This window comes from Phocoena sinus, chromosome 4, assembly GCF_008692025.1.
Source record: "Phocoena sinus isolate mPhoSin1 chromosome 4, mPhoSin1.pri, whole genome shotgun sequence".
Taxonomy (NCBI): Eukaryota; Metazoa; Chordata; class Mammalia; order Artiodactyla; family Phocoenidae; genus Phocoena; species Phocoena sinus.
The window spans coordinates 46,983,688-47,005,935 of record NC_045766.1 but is presented as its reverse complement, the minus strand read 5'-3'; the positions used below and the strand labels follow the sequence as shown (position 1 = coordinate 47,005,935).

At 39.7% G+C, this 22,248-nt stretch overlaps 1 protein-coding gene across 1 annotated transcript in view; it reads right to left on the bottom strand.

Annotated features, from left to right (window-relative positions):
* Nucleotides 1-406: 406 nt before the first annotated feature.
* LOC116752610 (EGF-like and EMI domain-containing protein 1) overlaps nt 407-22,248 on the bottom strand; it is a 131,940-nt gene continuing 110,098 nt past the window's right edge. Inside the window, 3 exon segments of the mRNA XM_032629389.1 lie at nt 407-463; nt 2,740-2,868; nt 8,705-8,824. The gene's annotated coding sequence lies outside the window, so the exon portion shown is untranslated.

Here is a 22,248-nt window from a genome sequence, read left to right as displayed (position 1 = left end):
ATGGGCTGAACATTGATGAGGACATAAAACTCTTCAGCTGATATAATTAGGTACCTCCAACACACAATTTGAGGTAGTTTTACAAAAGTTAGCCAGTTACTTAAAAATTTGCTCCTAGTCAAGACTATGTTTAAATTATTCTTTGTTTTTGTTTACTCCCCAGTAGACTATTTCCTATATAACTCTACGGGAGTGTGTAATTTCATGTTATTAAAGCCACATTTAAGAAGAAAGTGTTATAAACAATGCCCACTTAATTATATGCCCTGGCAGCTGCCTTCAAAGTTTAGCTTAATTAGTGCCTGCACGAACAAGGTGACCCTGAAGGCATTGTTACCTTGCTGACACCTGGCTCCCATTTGGCTGGGGGGACACTGGCACCCTCCAGTCACTGGGTCATACTGTCCTGAGCCACAGGAACGCTGCTGGACACAGTCCTGCCCGTAGTGATCTTCAGGACGAGCTGCAGGAAGGAACAAAACAAAGCAGAGCAAAAGGAAACCAGATTTTCCTTATTAAAACATTTTGCCGGTCAAGATTTTTAAAAACGTGTAAATACGTGACCTTTTCTTTTAGTCAAATAGGTTTCCCTGATTTGCCTTCAGTTTTCCGTTTAAAAGTTTACTTCAAAAAACCAGAGTAAAAAAGGACCTGTTCAAATTCTTGCTTACTTAGTGCAATTTTAGTTGATATCAGGAATTCCATCCAAATATATAGTGTCAGACATTTATATACGTATATGACATAAATGACACAGACTCAGTCTTGCTTTACCACATGGTTGTCTTTGCCTGCGTATGTGTGTATGTGATAATCTTGAGTATGTTTCCTCTTAAAGTCCACTCTAAAATTTTAGCTTACACTTCTATGCATTGATATAGGATCCATTATGCTCATATCTCCAAATATTTATTTATGTATTTATAAATTTATTGTGCATTTATTAAAAATCAACAAATCTGTTAAATTACTTTTAATAAATTATATCTATTTAATTCATATTATGAATATAAATTAAAAATTAATTTATTCATAAATTAACACATTAATTTGCTTGCTTTGCTGCAATCTCACTCCACAATTTCATTGAGATGCTTATCAAAATATAGATACAACAGAGATAAAATAAATGTCTGTGAGAATCAAGTGAAGGGAAAATGTAGTAGCAGTGTATACATAAACGAATATCGTAATTCTTTGAACTTGTAAGAGGTGGACTGCAAATATGGCTCTGACTTCCCTAGCCGTCAAAGCAAAGAAGGGAATCACGGCTTTCTGAAGACAAAACTACTCCCAATATTCAGGGAAACCGTAAATTTTGAAGATGCTCTGGCCGAAGGAAATTAAGAAATTTCTCCAACGATTTTCTTTGAAGAACAAACACAAAGGAGCCAGTTAGAACCTTCCTTGGGAGATGCTTATGGGTTGGCTTTCACTCAGAGATAACTTGGCCCTTGAGGCCTCAGAGGCAGTATCCGTTAGGTTTCAATTTTCTGCTACTTGGAGCCACGACTTTATCTTATTCATCTTTTATCCTCAGAACAGCAGGGTACTGAAGCAGAGTAATTAAAATTACCCTCCTACAAAGAAGACAGAGTAACTACCTGCCTAAGGAAGATAAGCATTCTGGATATCTTTAGCGCATAACAATTTAGTGTTCCTCCTGATCACAAACTTCATTATCATTCTTCCAAATAAACGAGTCTCAAGTTTACAATCACAGCCCTTCTATCTTTAAGATCTTCACTCTTTTGTGAAGTACAAGATACAGAATAGTGCACAAAAACATTAATGCACACGGGCTTCCCTGGTGGTGCAGTGGTTGAGAGTCCGCCTGCCGATGCAGGGGACACGGGTTCGAGCCCCGGTCCGGGAGGATCCCACATGCGGCGAGCGGCTAGGCCCGTGAGCCATGGCCGCTGAGCCTGCGCGTCCGGAGCCTGTGCTCCGCAACGGGAGAGGCCACAACGGTGAGAGGCCCGCGTACCGCAAAAAAACAAAAACAAACAACAAAAAAAACATTAATGCACAGATCAGTGAAGGATCACTAAGCAAACATCCTCATCGACAGCACTAGGTCAAAGAACACAGCATTGCCAGGACCACCTCCCCACCACGCCCTCTCCTACTCATTGCCTCATCATCATCTTACAAACTGTCTAACTAGTTAGAAAATGGCAGATCTGATGAAAGCAAAATGTATTTGCTAAGGATATCCCCATGATGTCTAAGCCAGTGCATTTGTAAGGAATCTTTAATTTACATCTGGTCCCTTGATGTCAATAGTTGTTTGTATGATCGGTCGCTAAGGTCTTCAGATTTTCAGGAAATGGTTACTTTCTGGTAACTGGAGGAACTACTTAATTTTGAACTGGGAAATTGCTGAGGATAAAAGAAATTGTGGAACTTTGGACAATGAGTTTGACATTTTGTACGCAGGAATCTCCAGTCTGCTCTGATGTTGCCAAACAGATTTTCTTATCCTGACTTGGGTCCAGCACTTCTGGGGGCAAGAGAGGATGTGACCAAAGGTCTCTCTCTGGCTGCCTTCATTGACTTCAGCTCTCAATCAAATGCCTGCTGTAAGTACTCCTCAACCTAGAATACAGGTCAGTTGCTGATTGCTATTACTGCAATAAATCAGTATGTAAAATAAATGCGACCACATTTACTCTCTAAGTGCAGTTCTTTAAAACTCTGCTTCAGCATAGCTGCTTCATAGTACGTAGAGTGACTTACTTTGACTGCAGTCAGCCCCGATGAAGCCAGGAGGTCAGTCACAGGTGCCAATCATGGTATCGCAGCTGCCACCGTTCAGTCACTTACACTTCCTTTGGCAGTAAGGACCATAAGTGCCTTTTGGGCAACCTGTTGAAGGAGAACAAAACTATATGTGGTACTGTAACTTGAAGCTATCAGTGTTTAGCTTCATGCCCATAGTCATGTGGTTAACTCAACATTCCAATTACTTTGGTATTTTTAATCACCTTCAAGCTACCGATTCAAGTCATGGACATATCTGAGGACATGAGTTGATATAGATACATGCCTTAGAAATATGGAAGGGGACATAAAATTCCTGATGCTGTTCATTAATAAGATATAAGAAACTTAACTTTGAGCTTCCTTGAAAATTTACCCAGTTTTAGAGAATGCTCAGAATAAAAGACAATGCACCGAACAAGGTTGTTTCATTCCAGCCTAGAAAAAATCATTATTTCAATTTATGTTTAAGTATTATAATTTGTCTTATCTGGAATGATCTGGGTTTTATACAAATAAGAATTCAAAATGGCACCAAGCATGGAGGAAGCATCTTCATTTTCTGTTAGTTTCTCAGTTTTCTACTCTCATATCCATGGATGCATGGCCAACCATTCTGATACCTGTGTGAGAGATAGATGAATGGCCAGACTTCAAGATAAAAGGAGATTGAACAGGACAAAGAGTGACCTGAAGACCACATTATCTGTGCAATGATTGAAGGGTTGGGGGTGTTTAGCCAGGAGAAAGTAGACCTAAGAAGATAGAACTGTCTTCACACATGAAAAGGAAGTCTCATGGAAAAGGAGGAAGGTAGATTTTATCTCAATAAGGAAATACTTTCTGAAAGAGCTGTCCAGGACTGGAATAAGCTTTTTCCAGGAGGTAATGAGTTACCCATCTTTGTAGGAGTTCCAGCAGAAATAGGATAAGTTAACTAGCAGAGAAAATGCAGCAGGGATTCAAGCACTTGATTAACTTTGAAGCACTTCCAAATATGATATTCTCCTGCTCTATGAAATGTCTGGTCCTTTAAAGTCTTAAAATCATAGAAGTTTGAGTTTCAAGAGACCTCAAGTCCATCTGATTCAACTCTTATTTTAAGATGAGGAAGTTGAGGCCTAGAGTGTAGTCACTTGAAATTTTTACTGCACAAAATTCTGTCATCTGTTAAAGATAATTTTCTTTTTTCCCGTCATATATTTAAAATATAAAGCTGTAGGAAATTTTGAATGGACTATAATTTGAACCCTATATCTTCCACTTGCTAGTGTTGTTAAGTCAGTCCTTCCTTTGAGTTCCTGGTTCTTCATTCCCAAAGGGGATGATAACAGAATCACAGGCGTATTGTGTGAACAAGTAGAGCATCTAGCATATTGCCAAATTCAGATAGCTCCCAAGTCAATGGTAGCCATTATTTTCATTCATGGTGGCAGGATCATTGGTGGGCACATGGCAAAACGCTTTCCCTACCTGCTTGACCTGAGTCCAAAGGCTTCATATTTGCTTTAGGTCCTTCCTCTTGCAAAATCTTTTCACTTGGAAGCTCAGCTCTAAAAATGACTAAACCAGAGACTGGATGACACTTGCTTCCTTCCCATTTATCCTGTATTTCTACATAAGAATCAGATGGTAAAGAACACTTTGGAGTATTGCATAAGTAGCAGGTTTTAGAGGTAGAAGCCAAAGAATGGTTTTTATTGAGATTCAGATCGTTTATAATCGCTATCTACATCCTGTCCATGCTCTCAGCTTGAGTGTCAAAGAATAACTTCTTCTTCCCTCCCTTCTCTTTCAGTTTTAAAATAAAACCCTTCATGATGGGGATGGAAAGCAAAACACCTAAAATCATTCCTACCAAAGGTTACTTCTCTGCAGCTGCTGTATTTCTTTATTACTCTCTGTGAAAAATGATGGATGCACTTCACATTCTCTTCTGTTGTTCCCTCCTTCCAAGGGATGTCAATTCTCATAGCTAATGGACACTTCTTTGGTAAACAGCATTCTTTAGTCCTCTTAGAGAAGTTATTTTTCTCCCTCACAAAAATTCAATAGAGTATACTTAAAAACAGAACTAGTGGTTTAAAAACAGTCTCTATCTCCTCTTCTCTCTTTTTTTAAAAAAATGTATTTATTTATTTTGGGCTGTGCTGGGTCTTCATTGCTGTGCACGGGCTTTCTCTGGGGGCTATTCTTCGTTGCGGTGCACGGGCTTTTCACTGTAGTGGCTGCTCATTGCGGAGCACGGGCTCTAGGCACGTGGGTTTCAGTAGTTGTGGTGCACAGGCTTTGTTGCTCCGTGGCATGTGGGATCTTCCTGGACCAGGGCTCGAACCCCTGTCCCCTGCATTGGCAGGTGGATTCTTAACCACTGCACCATGGGGCAAGTCCCTCCTCTTCTTCTCTTATTCACCAAGATATAAAATGCTTTCATGTCTATCCGGGTCAATCTTTCAGAATGTAATTTTTAAATAGTTTTTATTATTACTATGTGTGATGCTTAAAAAGAATGTTTGCTTGCTTGATATTAGAGAAAAAAAACACAAAGCAAGCTAAAGGTATGCAGTTGGAAACAATGAAGTCTTGGGTGCACTGCTGGCATGTTGCTTCCAAAAAGGAGGTTAAATTATTAAGAATGGATTGGCATAGAAAATTCTGTAGTCACATGACTAGGAAGTGAAAAGTGACATGGATTTTTGTGCAAACAGGGAAAAGGGAAACACCCGATAAAGTGAAATTTACATATTTATTAATAAGGGAAATGTTAAATTGTGGATATAATAATACATATAAAAGAATCAGCATTTCAGTTAAAAGGAAGAAAGAGTTTATATGCCATTACTTGATGAATTTATATAACTGATATGTGTAAAGATTTATATTTTGAGATCACTTTCATTTGAGTTGAAGTTACTTGGAAAACAATTTCTCTCTGACATATACTCATTTTCAAACTATCTGAATGGCGGTTTTGCATCTGAAAAGCATCATCCCTTGCTATTCCTTTTTCGTATATAGAAAAAAATTATAAGCCTTCAACTTAATTATCCTTTTGAAATTGGAACACTGAACTTGATGAAATTAACCTACTAATGAGCATAACATCTGTTGAAAGACAGTAGATGCGCTAACCTTTTAGTCCCGCAACTCATTAAAGTTATATCAAGAGTATGATATGTGTTTACAAAAGTGCCCATAACTTTTCCCCCAAGAATAAGTTATTTTACTGACAGTTCCACTTCCTCATATAATTCTGTAGTTATGTGAATGTTCTGGAATCATGCATACATTTCTTGCTCTGGTGTTCACTAAATTTAACAAGGAAACATACACCCAGGACATAATGATTTCATTTGGTTTGTTTGTGTGTTTGGTCTCCCCTCTCTCATTTCCTAAAGTTCCATTTTGATCATTACTTGGCCTTCGCTCTATTCATTACAGTTAGCTCTCCCAGGAAATTTTATTTCTCTGGCAAGGGATATTTGGTTATTTTCCATTAGAAGATGACTATTTTTCCCCATCCTTGTACCATCCCCTCTACATGAAAGGGATTAACTAGGAAGAAGCTTGGAAATGAATTCACAGTTCTGATTTGTTTAAATGTTGAAGGCTACTGATGATATGAGTGACATTTGGTAGCTTTATTAGAAGCTTAGAACAGGCAAGGTTGTTACTGTATCTTGAGACACTTAGCTCCAAAGCAAATGAAAAGCATGAATCTGTTTTTTCAGTCTGTTTTCCTAGTAGTATTTGACCAGGTTACTCACACACACACCAGTCACTGTTGCACAGCTTTTTTGTTGCTTTTTTTTTTTGCGGTACGCGGGCCTGTCACTGTTGTGGCCTCTCCCGTTGCAGAGCACAGGCTCAGTGGCCATGGCTCACGGGCCCAGCCGCTCCGCGGCATGTGGGATCTTCCCGGACCGGGGCACGAACCCGTGTCCCCTGCATCGGCAGGCAGACTCTCAACCACTGCGCCACCAGGCAAGCCTGCACAGTTTTATTTTACTCTTAAAAACAGATACTAAGATGTGGTCTGTTTGAATTTTTATTGCTATGAGGAAGAGCATTAAAGCTAAGCTTCCACCAATGCCTTGACATCTTCCTCCTGGCACAGGTGAGCTTCCTGTGGCCCATGTTTCTCAAAGCATCTTCAACCAATGTAAAGGTGTTCTTATGAATACTGTCAAAAGAAATGCCCATGATTTTAGAGGACTCCAATGCCTTCATTTCCCTCAAAGAGACTTCTAATAAATAGTATTGCAGGTTGGAGAAACAAAAGATTTCCAGGACCTGTAGTCGCTTTATACAATTTCTCATTGGTCATAAAATACATAGATAGCACGATGAGTTTGCACCTACCGAGCAGTTTGTTTTTCCCCTCATGCTATCCACAGACTGGGACTGAGCTGCCCAGTGTAAATTATGAACAAGTGGTGAGATTCCTACTGCAATTTTTTCTGCTTCCTCTGGCCTCTGCCGAGAGAAAATGTTGATTCTCCACTCCGACCCTGAGAACATGAAAGCCCAGTTGTTTTTGGCTGCTGGAACTTTTGCTTTTGAGCCAGCTACACCTTTCATGGATATTTTCTTGAACCCTTTTTCATCGTCCTGTAATTACAGTGGATGTTGCCAAGGAACCTTTGCAGCAACTTTCAACCACGTGTTGCCTGGAACTAAGCCCATCTGACTAGTCAGGGAGTGGCTCCCTGCCTCAGACTGGCTTTTACAAGGCGAAGCTCCCCTCCTTCAACCCAAGGTTGCTGGTCTTCTGAAATGGAAGGACTCTCAGCTTTATGTAACTTAAGTTTATTTTATTCAGATGAAATACCCTTGATATCAAGAAGAAATTCTTCCTGAGAAATGTGACAGCATGAAATGTGAGGAAATAACTCTTTTCTTCCACTGCAAAAGTGCTTGAAATTTGCCATGACCGAAAAAAATAATTGAAATTTTACTAATCATATATTTTGGTTCTTCATTTTAAGTTTGAATAATGCAATCATTATGGGTCCTATGGGTGTATGAAACCATTTTCTTACATGCTTAATTGTGTTTTTAGCTGGTAACGTTTAAAATTAGGACAAATGTGAGAAGTGAGATTCAAAATATATATTCTATGGCTTGTAGAAAATGAAAACCAATAGCTTGACCATGAGTCTATTTTTATGGGTGGCGTTTTTTAGGAAATATCCCCAACTCATCCATATACTTGCAGAATTAGGAAAGGAAAGTAGAAAAAAAATCTCTTATAGGAACGACTAGGGAGAAAGAGTGGCAAAAGCCAAGTTGGGGGAGAAAATGAAACTGAGGCCAAATCATTTTATCCTTAAACCTATAAAAAGTACATTATAAATAATTACAAGCTTAAAAATTAAGTAGCTGACTGAACATTTTAACATGCTCTTTGGGACTTTTTATCATGTGTTCTCCTATAACCATTTCGATGTTAAAATGTCCTAACAAATCAATATAAGGTGTCTGGTCTACGGACTATTCTTTTTTATTACACAACAGGGAGCCAACTGGCATTTTGTCATTTAAGCAAGTCATTGTTTTCATTCCAGAATAACAATTTGTTTAATTTGATTGTTCCTAAGCAGATTCTGGAACTAACTTACTTTTATGAATCACCTTAAATATGTTGCCATTTGCTGTATATTGATTTATAATCATTGGTTCATATTTTCTTCTTTATTTCTTATCTTTTTCTTGGGGATATTTTGAATAGAAAAGGCAAATAGGAGAATGAGTTACACAGGAAAGTACGTTTTCAACCATTCCAATAAAAATTCCCAGGGGATTTGCAATGAATTAGAAGCTTGAATTAACATTTGCCCTTTAGCATTCTGAGTGATGACCGCCCCCCGCACCCCCCCCACCCCCACCCCGCCTCAGTGTCTCTTCAATCAATTACAGCTAAAGCACAGAACACACTTACGGAGATGATAGCGGTTTCCATGGTAGCCAGGCAGACAGGTACATCTCCCTGTGATGGGGTGACACTCCTCATTCTCAGCTGAACACTGACACACCTGTTTACAGTCCTTCCCGTTTGTTCCTGGTGGACAAACGAAGGGAAAGAGGAAATGTAAACCCAATGAATTAAATTTGTCTGTGTAAATATAGCTCTAAAAGTGAAAGCAGGGAAAAATTTATTAAATAAGACCATTGCCTACAGAAGTGTGCTGCCCTTTGGGATTTAGGTTTCATTAAATTTACTTGGGGATTACTTCACTCTTTGATTTTGTTTTGTTCAGTCAATTTGTGACCGACTGTCAAGGGCCGGCTGCAATTTTCTTGTCACTGAAGAAAATCATAGGGTGATGTCAGGTAAAATCAACTAAAATAATAGTATAATTCATGAGGGACCACATATCTGGATAAAGATTTTTTTTTTTGGTGCAGCCGGTTTAAATTCTCAAGGTTGTTTCTCTCTCTGCATTAGTATGTACTGTATTTGTGTCACTTGTCAGCTACTCTGCTGGCTGTGCTGTTTCCTTTTTACAGGGCAAGCAGTGAAAGCTTTCTCTCCAACTTCTAAATAATATCATGCCATTTTGCTAGGAAAAGAGAAAGGCTTTCTGGGTATTTTTCAGCTTACAAAACAGAGTCAAGTAGACATTTTGAGTTTCATGACTGTATTTGATGAACATTCAAACAAATTCAGTAAAAGAAAAAAACAGACAATTTAGGTTGTTGTAGACCTAACTTTGAAAAATAATTTCTGGGTCAACCTTTTAATTTATCACCTTGGGGGGTTGTCATCGTGAAAGAACAAACCGTTTTAAAAGCCCTCACGCTGGAGAAGTTATTAACTGTCTTGTTCAACGCATCCCTGTGTTTTGTTGGCTGCCCTGTGTGCCTGTGGTGTTACTTGTGTTTTAGCAACCACTATCCTTAAAAACATTTCATCTTCCAGTTTGCTTTAAGTAGAAATGACAGCAGTAATAGAAATGCTACTTTTAAGGGCCGTTGGTCGCTTGCTTAGTATTTAAAAAAAAAGACTAATGAAACACGGGGTGGTTAAACAAAAAATGCATTTTTTTCTCTCTTTCTTGAGTGGGATATGTACAAATAAGAGAGTACTAGGTAGAATCTAACTTGGCATCTGAACAGCTGTTTATGTAGTCTGCTGTTGGTCTAGACATTCTTTTATCTAAGAATCACTGATTGTTCAAATATATCAGTAGAGCACTTATCCTGAACTTGCCAGGTATGCCAAAAAGCACATCTGGGTTTACTGCCTGAGAAGTTTATTAACTTTGTTTGTTAATAAGTGACTAAGCAATAAGAATGGCTTATGGCATTTCAGAGGTGACTGGGAGTGGAGGTTTGTGATATTCTTACTTCCTTGACATCGTGGTTAGTAAACACGTAACAGCATCACCTACATTTCACTGTGACGTGATGAAAGGTGATCCCTAATGGAAGGCTCACAGACAATCAGAAAAATCAAAATGTTTCATTAAAGCCTTCTGATAACTTCAGAAACCAAGAGCTGTGGTTATTACAAATTCTTCCCATCACTGGGAAGACCTGTTTTTGCCATGGGGTTACCTGAGTATAAATCTTGATATGGCCACAGCAAACATGGCCACAAAACCCTGTGCTCTGAGGAGAATTATAACATTAGAGGAGTCAAGGTGGCCGTGCTGAACACAATAGGGTTTGTATAATAAGTTCCAGTATCCCCATCTATTGATACTTAGCCATTTCCCATCTTGAGTTATGGGGCCCACTGGCATAGGGCTTTGAGGAAAGCGGTATTCTGACTGGTCTGCTTTGAGAGAGAGGGAGCCGTCCTGAATACTGTGGTCTGCAAGATCCACTGAAGATTGTGTGGTCTAGAGGAAATGGTGGGAACTTTGGGTCGGGGGGCTCGGCACGGCTATGGACTTTATCTCTGGCTTTAAACAGTTATTTAAGCGCTAAGACCTTCAATTTCCTCTTCTGTAAAATGGGATTAATAAAATCTATCTCACAGATTGTTATGAGGAGTAACCTAGTAGACATAGTAACGTAAAGGAATCTCATAATACTTCAGTAAAATGTGTTTCCTTTCCATTGAAACCCTTGCATTTAAAATCAGGATCAACTATTCAACAAAGATGCTATGCCTGGGCAAAAACCATAGACACATTCAGAATAATATGAGAAAAATACATAATACGTAAAGACCAATGCTTTTCTAGAAAAACATTGAAATCACCTGGCTTGATGTTTCTGAAACACACATAAATAAAATTTAACCACTTTCTCATTAATCATTCAGTGTTTTGAGGCTTCACAAAAATGTTCGCAAATGTTAATCACTTCTCCCATCCCAGAAGAGCTCAGACAAATCCTTAGCTTTGATTCTTGAACTCCAGTGGAATCAAAACTGCAGAAGACATAAAGAATTACTCAGGAAGACTAATCTCTTGAAGTTCTCAAAGTCTGGTCTTCAATGGATGTTTAAGTGTCTTTGAAGGAATTTACAATTTATATTGAAAAGCAATAAAATGCAAATGGAAATAAAAGCAAGTCAAAGCATTCTGGATGTTATTAAAGAGAATTCTTGAGAAATACTGTAGCTTTTCTTAGATTATATGTGCATCATGAAAAACATCCATCAATTGTCATCTGGCTAAATAATCATGACTTTGACTAAGACTTCAGAGGAAATCAAAGTTAATGCAAAGCCTGCTTCATGTCCTCTGAAAGAGGAGGTGGTTTGTTGGTTTGTTGCTTCATGATCCCAGATGGACTGCATTATGGGGCATGCTTTCAATCTATATTACAAAATTTGCAGAATTCTAGAATGTTCTCAGTCAGCCAAAAAAATATTTCCTGGATACCTGCTATGTGCTAGGTTCACAACAGTGAGCAAAATCAAGCATGGCGCGTGTACCCATCAAGCTTGCAATAGTAGAAAGATGAACACAACAAAAATTATCATTCAAATAAGTGCCTAATTAAAAATGTTATAAGGGGTTAGTGTGTATGAGACCAGAATAACATCAGGGACCCTAATTTAGATTGGCAGGCAGGGGAATGGGTGTGTTTAGTTTCCAAATGTTCTCTTTGAGGAGATCACACACTTAACAGATCTGAAACACTAGAGAGAATATAATGAGTGGGAAGGGGAAGGGGAAGAAAAAAAGAGTAGGGAGGACAAAAAGTTTCCAGAGGGAAAGACCCAGGTACATATGAGTTACCGATACAATTCCCAAACATGTGCTGGCAATGGTATGTATGTATGTATGTTAGACAAGGTAAGGCTTGCATTAATATAAATGTCTCTGTATTAGTTTCCTAAGCTGTAACAAACCGTCACAAATTTAGTGGCTTTAAAAAACATAAATTTATTACCTCACAGTTCTGCAGGTTAGAAATCAGGTGTTGACAGGGCTGTGTTCTTTCTGGACACTTGAGGAGAGGATCCATTTCTTTGTCTCTTTTAGCTCCTAGGACCCACCTATATTCCTTGGCTTTTGGCCACTTTCTCAATCTTCTAAGCCAGCAGTTTAGCTGCTTCTTTCTACTCTGACTGTTTCCCTCTTATAAGGACCTTTTTGATTACATTAGGCCTACCAGGTAATCCAAAAAAATCTCTCCATCTCAAAATCGTTAACTTCTGCAAAGTCCCATTTGCCATGTAAGATTACCTATTAACAGACTGCAGAAATTAGAACATCTTTGAGGGTCTATTATTCAACTTATCACAATCTCTGTATTTCTAAATATTTAAAGTAGCTTCTGACTTACCTTAGAGACCATGTTATTAAATAGAGCTATGTTATTAACAATAGCTTGATGCACAAGTCTTTATAGAAATAAATACAAATATAACTATTTTTAAAACCATGTAATATAAAAAATATATGGGCTGTCCAGTTTTCCCAGCACCACTTATTGAAGAGGCTGTCTTTTCTCCACTGTATATTCTTGCCTCCTTTATCAAAGATAAGGTGACCATATGTGCGTGGGTTTATCTCTGGGCTTTCTATCTTGTTCCATTGGTCTATATTTCTGATTTTGTACCAGTACCATACTGTCTTTTTTTTGTTGCGGTACACAGGCCTCTCACTCTTGCGGCCTCTCCCGCTGCGGAGCACAGGCCCCGCACGCGCAGGCCCAGCGGCCATGGCTCATGGGCCCAGCCGCTCCGCGGCATGTGGGATCTTCCCAGACCGGGGCATGAGCCCGTGTCCCCTGCATCGGCAGGCGGACTCTCAACCACTGCGCCACAAGGGAAGCCCCATACTGTCTTGATTACTGTAGCTGTGTAGTATAGTCTGAAGTCAGGGAGCCTGATTCCTCCAGCTCCGTTTTTCTTTCTCAAGATTGCTTTGGCTATTCGGGGTCCTTTGTGTTTCCATACAAATTGTGAAATTTTTTGTTCTAGTTCTGTGAAAAATGCCGTTGGTAGTTTGATAGGGATTGCATTGAATCAGCCTCATAGCACAGGGAGATCAGCTCGGTGCTTTGTGACCATCTAGAGGGGTGGGATAGGGAGGATGGGAAGGAGACGCAAGAGGGAGGAGATATGGGGATATACGTATGCCCATTGTAAAGCAATTATACTCCAATAAAAATGTTTAAAAAAATAAATTAGCATCAAAAATATATATATATATGGGCACTTCCCTGGTGGCACAGAGGTTAAGAATCCACCTGCCAATGCAGGGCACACTGGTTCGAGCCCTGGTCCAGGAAGATCCCACATGCCCTGGAGCAACTAAGCCCGTGCACCACAATTGCTGAGCCTGTGCTCTAGAGCCTGCTAGCCACAACTACTGAGCCCACGTGCCACAACTACTGAAGCCTGTGCACCTAGAGCCCGTGCTTCGCAACAAGAGAAGCCACCACAGTGAGAAGCCTGCGCACCGCAACGAAGAGTAGCCCCTGCTCTCCGCAACTAGAGAAAGCTCACGTGCAGCAACAAAGACTCAACGCAGCCAAAAATAAATAAATAAATAAACAGATAAACCTATATGTTATAAAATAACCTTAAAAAATATATGGAAAAACTATCATCAATTATTAATTAATTAATTAAAAAAATTTTTTTCCTTAACGGAACCAAAGGACAGGTTTTAATAAATGTCACTTTGAGAATGACTTGGGACTCTTGAGGGAAGGTCAGAACCCAGCAAGAACCTGGGAAGCAGCTTGAGTGCCCAGATACACCTACAGGAAGACTCAGGAGGAAGAGACTTCTCAAGGGCTAAAACTGACAGAAGACTAAATGCAGATTGCAGTAGAAGTTTCTATATCTGCAGGTTAGAGGATATAGAACTTGTTCTTCTATATAAAACTTGTTCTTCTTAGTGCTCAATGTAATAACATTATTTTTTCTGTTTTAAGAAAACAATTTTAAGGGCTCCCCCTGACTATAGAACAGCGTTTGTTTTTATGTATACGGTCTCCTTTAAGCAGATGTTACTGTGTACATAGCAAGATAAGCAAACATTAAGCCATTTGCCCACATGGCAAGGCTACTGAGGAAAAATCAGGAACAAAACCAAGATAGCCTTAGGATGAGCTCTGAGCTTTTTTCCAGTCTCTCGGGGATTCTTCTTAGGAGGTGAGAGGGTGCTAATTTTATATAACATTGACGAGATTACAAAGTTGGACAAGAGGCCAAGTTGTGGTTTGACTTAGTAGGTAGGAAAATCAGCCTGGAGAGTTTTATATTGACATTTTCTTGTTCACCTTGTTTACTAGTTAGCCACCCAGTTCCCTGGAAGAACTGGTCAAACCAGTTTGAAGTAATAGAGTTGATGCCTCTTTCTAGTTGAAATCATTCAACTAGAGGACCAAAGGACCACAAAGTCTCTGAGGGTGGCTTCTCTGTAGATTTAAGTTGTTTCTCCATATTGAAGCTGGGTTTTACTCTTCGAATTAACCAGTGAATGTACTCCAAAATAAGATTGAACTGACAGTTCCTATTTTTTGATTTAGGTAGAACTTACATCACTTTGACCATGAAGATATGACTTGAATAGAGATAAATACCCAAAAGATTTTGGAAGGGGAAATATTGTATTTTTGATTTGTTTGCTTCTTGGGCATTTGAATGATTTTTATTAAAGACTGAGGAGTCAGCTTTGCTAAACTCAAGATGAGACAAATCAGTTAGAGACAAGTTGGTTAACTCTGAAGACCTCATAAACACTGCCTCTCACCTAGCTTTACTATAGGGTAAACTTTCTAATAGTACTTTTTGCTTCTAAGAAATAACAATTATCTTCTTCAAAGTGACTTGTGAGAGGTCATTCATATCTTTACTTTTCCCACTAAAATTTAAAGATAGATGAGATCTCAACTAGAGAATGTAATGAATTTGTCTTTGTTTAACTGTCTTGTCTACTGTCTTATGTAATTATTTTACCTGAGCGATATATCTGGCTGGCAAACATTTTCTGAGATGGCACACAGAATTCAAACCATACACATAAGAAAATGCAATGAATTGACTTTTTGTTTGGAAATTCATGACTGTGTTACCATTCGACACAGCTTAGAGTAACTTCTCATGGGAAGACCCTGTCCGGCCTAGTAAGAAGATACATGGTGCAGTCCCAAGATCACTGTGATGGTTAGAAACTCCAAGGCCTCCTACATCAGCACAGAGTCTCTGACAGCTAAGCATAAGGAGAAAAGTTAGACTGCCAAAAAAGTACCCACCATCTCACCAGTTTTTTTTTTTTTTTTTTAAACCTATAGCTTTCGTGATGGGCAGAGAGGTGTATTCAAATTTCATCTAATACTTTGCTTCTCACTCATTGGGATTGACCTTAGGTGTTTTGTGACAGCATATTTTGCTCAAGTCTTTATCAAAGGCCCAGTGATAGATCAGCTGTCATCCACCCGTTTCTCAGAATGTCTTTGTATTAAACTAATGGTCCAGCAGAGCAGCCAGCCTGACAGGCAGGTTATTTATTCGCAATCTGGTAAAAGAACTGACAACTTCATTGTTTTAATTGTTCATTTTTCATGGGTTGATGCATTAGCTCACTCGGATCTTTGTGCCTCAGTCAGAGAATAAATATAAGGGAGTGAGGGCATCAGAATGACTGGGTCCATCTTAAAGTTCAAGAAGCTGCAGAGAGCCGGCTGTGGTGCCAGCATCCCACAAGCATTTGGGGATTTTTTTTGTCTTATCTCTGTTCTGCATCTCTTTCCTCTCTTTCAGGAAGACCTATGATGTCAGCTACTGATCTGATTGTTTTTTGAAACAATGTTCCTGGTTCTCACAGCCTATTAAGGAGAAAGACTGGAGTGGGCCTAGAGTCTCCGTGTCTCGGTCAGGGTGGGGACCTGCCAGACAGAGGCCCAGAGACCTCAGATATCAAGATATCATCGAGAGCAGATATAGCTCAGTCAAAGCCTGTCAGAATCACCAGCAAGTTATTTTGCTAAATACACATGGCCTGGCCTTAGCTTGGGAGATTTAAGTGACTCTTTGGTAGGGACTGAATACATATATTTTTTAAATCCTATGATAAACTCCTGGTTGACAGCCACTGACTTAGAGTATAGACCAACACCCTCAATTTACAGACAAGATATCCAATAGATTGGATCACTTGCCCAAGGTCATAATTAATTAGTAGCAGAGCTAAACTAGAAACTAAGGGTTCCTGACCCTTTGATCAATGACCTTTCATTCTCCACATCAGACACCATTCTCTAGGAGCTACTGATATATCTTTGAAGAGGTTCTCTCCAAGACCTTCTGCACGTGCTTAGGGTGTCGGGCACAATATGGAGGTGACCATGTGCACTCAAGACTCATCTCAAATGCTGGCCCTCAGAGAGCAGAGTAGAAGACATTTCCACAGTCCAGTTATAAACATGAAAGGGGCTCCTGTTAAGCAACTGGTATCCAACTCATATTATTACATTGCTGTTTTTCCTTCATATTAAAATTGAGAGCACCTGTAGGGAAGAGGCAATGTTTTATTATTTTTAATATGCCTGACGCCTCCCATAGAACCTAGAACACAGAAGTTGCTCAATAAATATTTGGTGAAGAAAAGAAAACAAGAAGGAAGGAATGCTTCTCTACTCCAATACGCATAACTGTGTGCAAGGCTGATCCTATACAAAAGCAGAACACTGGCTCCCTGCATGGCATGCTTATTATACATTCATTTGCTTATTAAACATTTATTCAACATTTACATTATTCACAAGGTCCTGTGCTTGGCACTGATGATATAAAATAAATAAGGCTAGTATTGTTTTTGAGAATCCAAGAGACTGATTCAGGAAGATGTGAAAAATTGATACAGAACATTCTGACAAGTGCTGTGAATAGAGACACATAAAAAAGGCTAAGGAGGGGCTTCCGCGGTGGCGCAGTGGTTGAGAGTCCGCCTGCCGATGCAGGCAACACGGGTTCGTGCCCCGGTCCGGGAAGATCCCACATGCCGCAGAGTGGCTGGGCCCGTGAGCCATGGCCGCTGAGCCTGCGCATCCGGAGCCTGTGCTCCGCAAAGGGAGAGGCCACAGCAGTGAGAGGCCCGCGTACCGCAAAAAAAAAAAAAAAAAAAAAAAAAAAAAGGCTAAGGAATCTAAAAGAAAAGAATAGTTAATCCTATCAGGAGGGAATCAGGGTGTCTTCAGAAAGGTAGCATTAGAACTGGGTCTAGAAGAGTAGAAATTCATCAGTCAGAAGGAAGAGAATGAATGAGTAAAGTCTTTTATTGAAAGTGAGAGACATATTTTCTTCATGGCTAGAGGACAGGGTTTAGGAACAAGAATGATGTTGAAGAGTTGTGCTGGTCCTTAAAAGTGAACCATTTTTAATATCACACTGAAGCTTTAATCTGGTGCTTGCAGGTTGCCATAAAAACATCATGGTCAGACTGACGACAGTGTGCATATTGGATTGGAGGTTGGGAGAACAGTTGGGGGCCACTGCAGGCATCTTAGTCAGAGACAAGGACCTGAACTGGAGATCTGGAAAAGGATGGAGATAAAAGGTTGTACCAAGAGATTTTCCTTGAGGTGGAATGGATAGGACCAGATGACAGATTGTATAAAAGATCAGAGGGAATACTCTCTTGGTCCCTAAATATTTCTTTCATTGTTTGTCGTTGTTTGTTTACTTGTTTTTGCCATATGGCACCTCTCTTCCAAAATGGCCTAATATGCTCATATTCCAGTTGCAAATGGGCTAGAAAACATTAAGATATTGACTGCAGAAGGTCATAGCAACTAAGCAAATCTGAATCAGTACGCAGCCATTCTTATGTTTTTGATAACAGGCCTTTTCAGTTTACCTTGGCAATTAAAGCACTGGTTGGAGAGGGCAGGCAGACAGGGCAGGGGCACTGTAAGAGCTACAGAGTGTGGATAATCTAGCAGCTCTGGATTGGAAAACAGTATGTGGATCAGAAAAGGGAAATGAGCCTAAGACAATGGGGCTGGGATAGGTCCCGAAAGCAAGCTCCTCCTGGCTCATTTCTTTTAGGCTTGTTTTCTGAATATATGCTCACATACAGCCCAGTCTTTAAGGAAATGTTCGGAGTGTTTCAGTGTTGAAGTCAAGTGGCAATGTTCCTTTTTGCAATGGGTACCTTATGTGCCAGGCTCAGCATGGTATCTCACTAGGGCATTCATGATGGCTGCTGCCCCTTTTGTGGAACCTGGTGTTTGCCATCCTCCAGATGTGTGGACAGTACTAGTAACTATCTAGTAACAACATTTCCTCTTCATCAGTGTTCCAGATAAAAGCCAAACAATATGTAACAATTCTAGAACTTTAACATTTCAGTTTAAAACTGATGGATTATATTAATACCCCCAGAAGAAATATATCCATTCTGAAAACCAAGGGTTAATTTATTCATGCCTATTTTTCAATCTTCTTTTATGTTTTATTCAGCTACTAAAAGGTGAACATAAGTAGCATGGTTAAAACTGTGGTTAGGAGACTTTTGGCCTCCAGTAGATGTTCAGAATGTAAGAATTCAAGCAGAGAGAGGACAAAAGTTTGCAGAAATAAGAGAAGGTAAGAATGACCAGGGGCTTCCCTGGTGGCACAGTGGTTGGGAGTCCCGCCTGCCGATGCAGGGGACATGGGGTTCGAGCCCTGCTCTGGGAGGATCCCACATGCCGCGGAGCGACTGGGCCCGTGAGCCATGGCCGCTGAGCCTGCGTGTCCAGAGCCTGTGCTCCGCAACGGGAGATCCCGCGATAGTGAGAGGCCCGCGCACCGCGGTGAGGAGTGGCCCCCGCTCGGCGCAACTGGAGAGGGCCCTCGCGCAGAAACGAAGACCCAACACACCCAAAAATAAATAAATAAATTAATAAATTAATTAAAAAAAAAAAAAAAAAAAAAGAATGACCAGAGAGCAAGTTAATGGGGAATGATGACTTGGAGAACTGAGGAAAGGCTCATTATTGGGCGGCCGACATTTTCTGAGTACCTACTGTGTGCCAGATCTGTTCTAAGCACCTATCCTCGTATTCATCTCATTTGATAACCAAACAAACACCCTGTAAGGGAATGGCTGTTATTATTTCACTTTACAGAAGAAACTAAGGAAACTAATGTGAAGTCGTTTGCTCAGAGCTTGCACAGCCTGAGTCAGCATTTGTGATTCAGTATCATTTTCTTAAACATGACTTTATTACTTCTTCCCAGGAGTAACTACACCAACTGGGAGATAAGAACTTACCCTACTGGTTTTATAGGCCCTTAAGAAGGACCTGAGATCTATGTTCTCACCTCATTTCACAGAACCAGGATAGTACAAGAGAGAGGAGACCTGGACTGGACATTGGGAGTTATTCATTCTTACCCATGTCACTCTGGGAAAGGTCACCTCTCTGAGGGCCATATTGGGTTTCTTTTATTTCCATAGCTCTATTTTAGTTTTACATTTCAAATATTTTTTTTATTATGAAATGATCAGTAAAACAACCTACAATGATGGAAATCTGGTAACATTCTAATTTAGTATGAGTTACAATAAGTTGGCTATGCTATATTCAAAACCATAGAAAACTGATAAGTAAGATTAGCTCCCATAATTTTCTGCTTCTGTCTGAAACAATTAGATATTAAGTTTGAGATGCTATGTCACCAATCACTGCTTTCACAAGAAATCCATTGAATTTAAAGGTTAGGGGTAGTACCTAGAAAGAAGGACACCCATGTCCAATCCACTGAGTTAGAGGATAGCACCAATCATAGCAGAGGCAAGAATTCTACTTTGAGGGCTGTCCCTGGTGGCGCAGTGGTTGAGAGTCGCCTGCCGATGCAGGGGACGCGGTTCGTGCCCCGGTCCGGGAAGATCCCACATGCCGCAGAGTGCTGGGCCCGTGAGCCATGGCCGCTGAGCCTGCGCGTCCGGAAGCCTGTGCTCCGCAACGGGAGAGCTAAGGGAAACTTTCATTATTATACTGCTTAGAACTCACAGATTGGATGATGAGCAATATGGTGATTAGAGAAAGAGGGCAGACGAGGTATAGGAGGTGCTTATATACTAGGGCATGAACCCCTGAAATCCCTAATCCCCAAGGTCTTTCTGCTTCTCTCAAGTGTGTTAATACTCCCTTCAGTGCATACCCAAGATAGTATAGAATCCGGCACAGCAGAATTAATAGTAATTCTTTTCTTTTTCAGATTTGCTACCAGAAGAGAGGCAACTGCTCTTTGACTACTATCCTAGAGTGTTAATTTGTGGTATCCGTGTAAAATGAATCCTTAATGAAAATTTTCTTCATGTCAGTATTAAGGTCAATGAAAGTGAACAAGTGATAGTCACATATACTAATGAAACTTCTATATTAGTGATCAGCTCAAACCCTTACCTGGCAAACAGATGTCTTTCCTGAATATTATTCCCCCTTTATCACTATAGAAAAATAAAGCATCAGGAACAGAAAACACAGGAGAAACAGTTAATGTTATTTTGCATAATGCAATAAAATCAAATAACTCTAATAGAGTAAGTAGATTCTCATCAGTTCAAATCATAAAAATCATTGCTTTTAGGCCATGGCTTGTGAAAACATATGGCTTTTCTTCATGCCGGTATTTTAAAGACAGATATAAATATTCACTCATAAACAACCACTAAGGCTTCATTCATTCAATTAGCAAATATTAATTCAATGCTTACTATGTAGCAGGCACTGCATTTGTTTAGGAAAAACTCAAAATCGACTAGATCTCAAAGTTTTCTTTATTTCAAAGTCACCAGTTTGTGTGGATTCCTTAAGAATAAGAACAACAAGATAATTGAAAGAAATTGGCCCCTAACTTTTATGAACTGCTCATCTCGGCTTCAGCTACTTTACCTGCCAACTCTCCAAAACAAACGCCAATTCAATTAGTAATAAAATATTGCAACTCTCCATGAAGCTCTTTCCCTTTCAAATGGCAGTTTCCTTGGTCCAAAGTCAGGGACTGAAATGAACTACTTCATGTTATCACTCTTTCCTTACATATTGTCCTGAATAGGTCACAGTCTTTCTTAATAATTTGAAAGCATTTTTTATTTGTGCCCTGGGAATGACTAAGAAGAGCTTTTAATATTATTAAGTCTAGATCAAATCAATCCAGTCTAAATAGGGCATGGGCCTAATGCTTCTTTAACCACCCCTCCTTCTTACCAATTATTCACGACTATATTGGTGGCCTTGTTAGGGAATCCTTGACATCTATGAGCAGAGGTTCCAGATGCAGGCCACTTTCATACATTGTGCTGACAACCTTTGAACCAAGCTGCCAAGTCAAAGCTTACCATAGTCTTAAAATCCAAATGATGATTCATTGTTTGCTTGCAGAGAGACAGATTACCATTGTTAACTTGACCTTAGCCTCTAACTCCAAGTCAAAAATGCTGGAAGACATGGGCATCTTAACTAGAGCAAGACATAGATCAAATTACCTTCAACAAAGAAATGAATGGTTGGCATCTCATGAACTGTTAAAGTGGCAGTGGGTTTTCCATGCAAGATGAAGTTGAGACTGATGACAAAAGATTCCATTACTTAATTGAATTTAATAAAATATGGAGGAACAAACTTTGCCATGATTTCAAATAGTTTGATGAATAAGTAGGGTCATTCTAAGAGCTTGCTAACTGCACAGTTCTTGGGACTGAAGTTTTTCTAAGAGCATGAGTGAGACAAGAGAGGAACTATTCAGAGACATGGATAATGTTGTCTTAATTTCCTTGGGACAACCAAATCAGATTAGATTATATTGTTTTAATTGGCTTACTTGCAGGATTTAGAGCAAGATAAGGGTAGAGGAGAGGGAATGAAAAGGCTGCTATGGGGAGACAAGGGAAAATATTTGTTCCAGAGAAGACAATTTTTGGTAAGTGAAGGAAGTGTAGTGAGGTTATGGGAGAGCTAAGGCCAGGCCAGACATGATCATCAAGTGAGAATTTTAAGAGTGTGTTAAATCTCATCATGTCATGAGTTAAACTGCCATTTTATGAAATGTTGGTTGAACTGAATTGAGGCAGT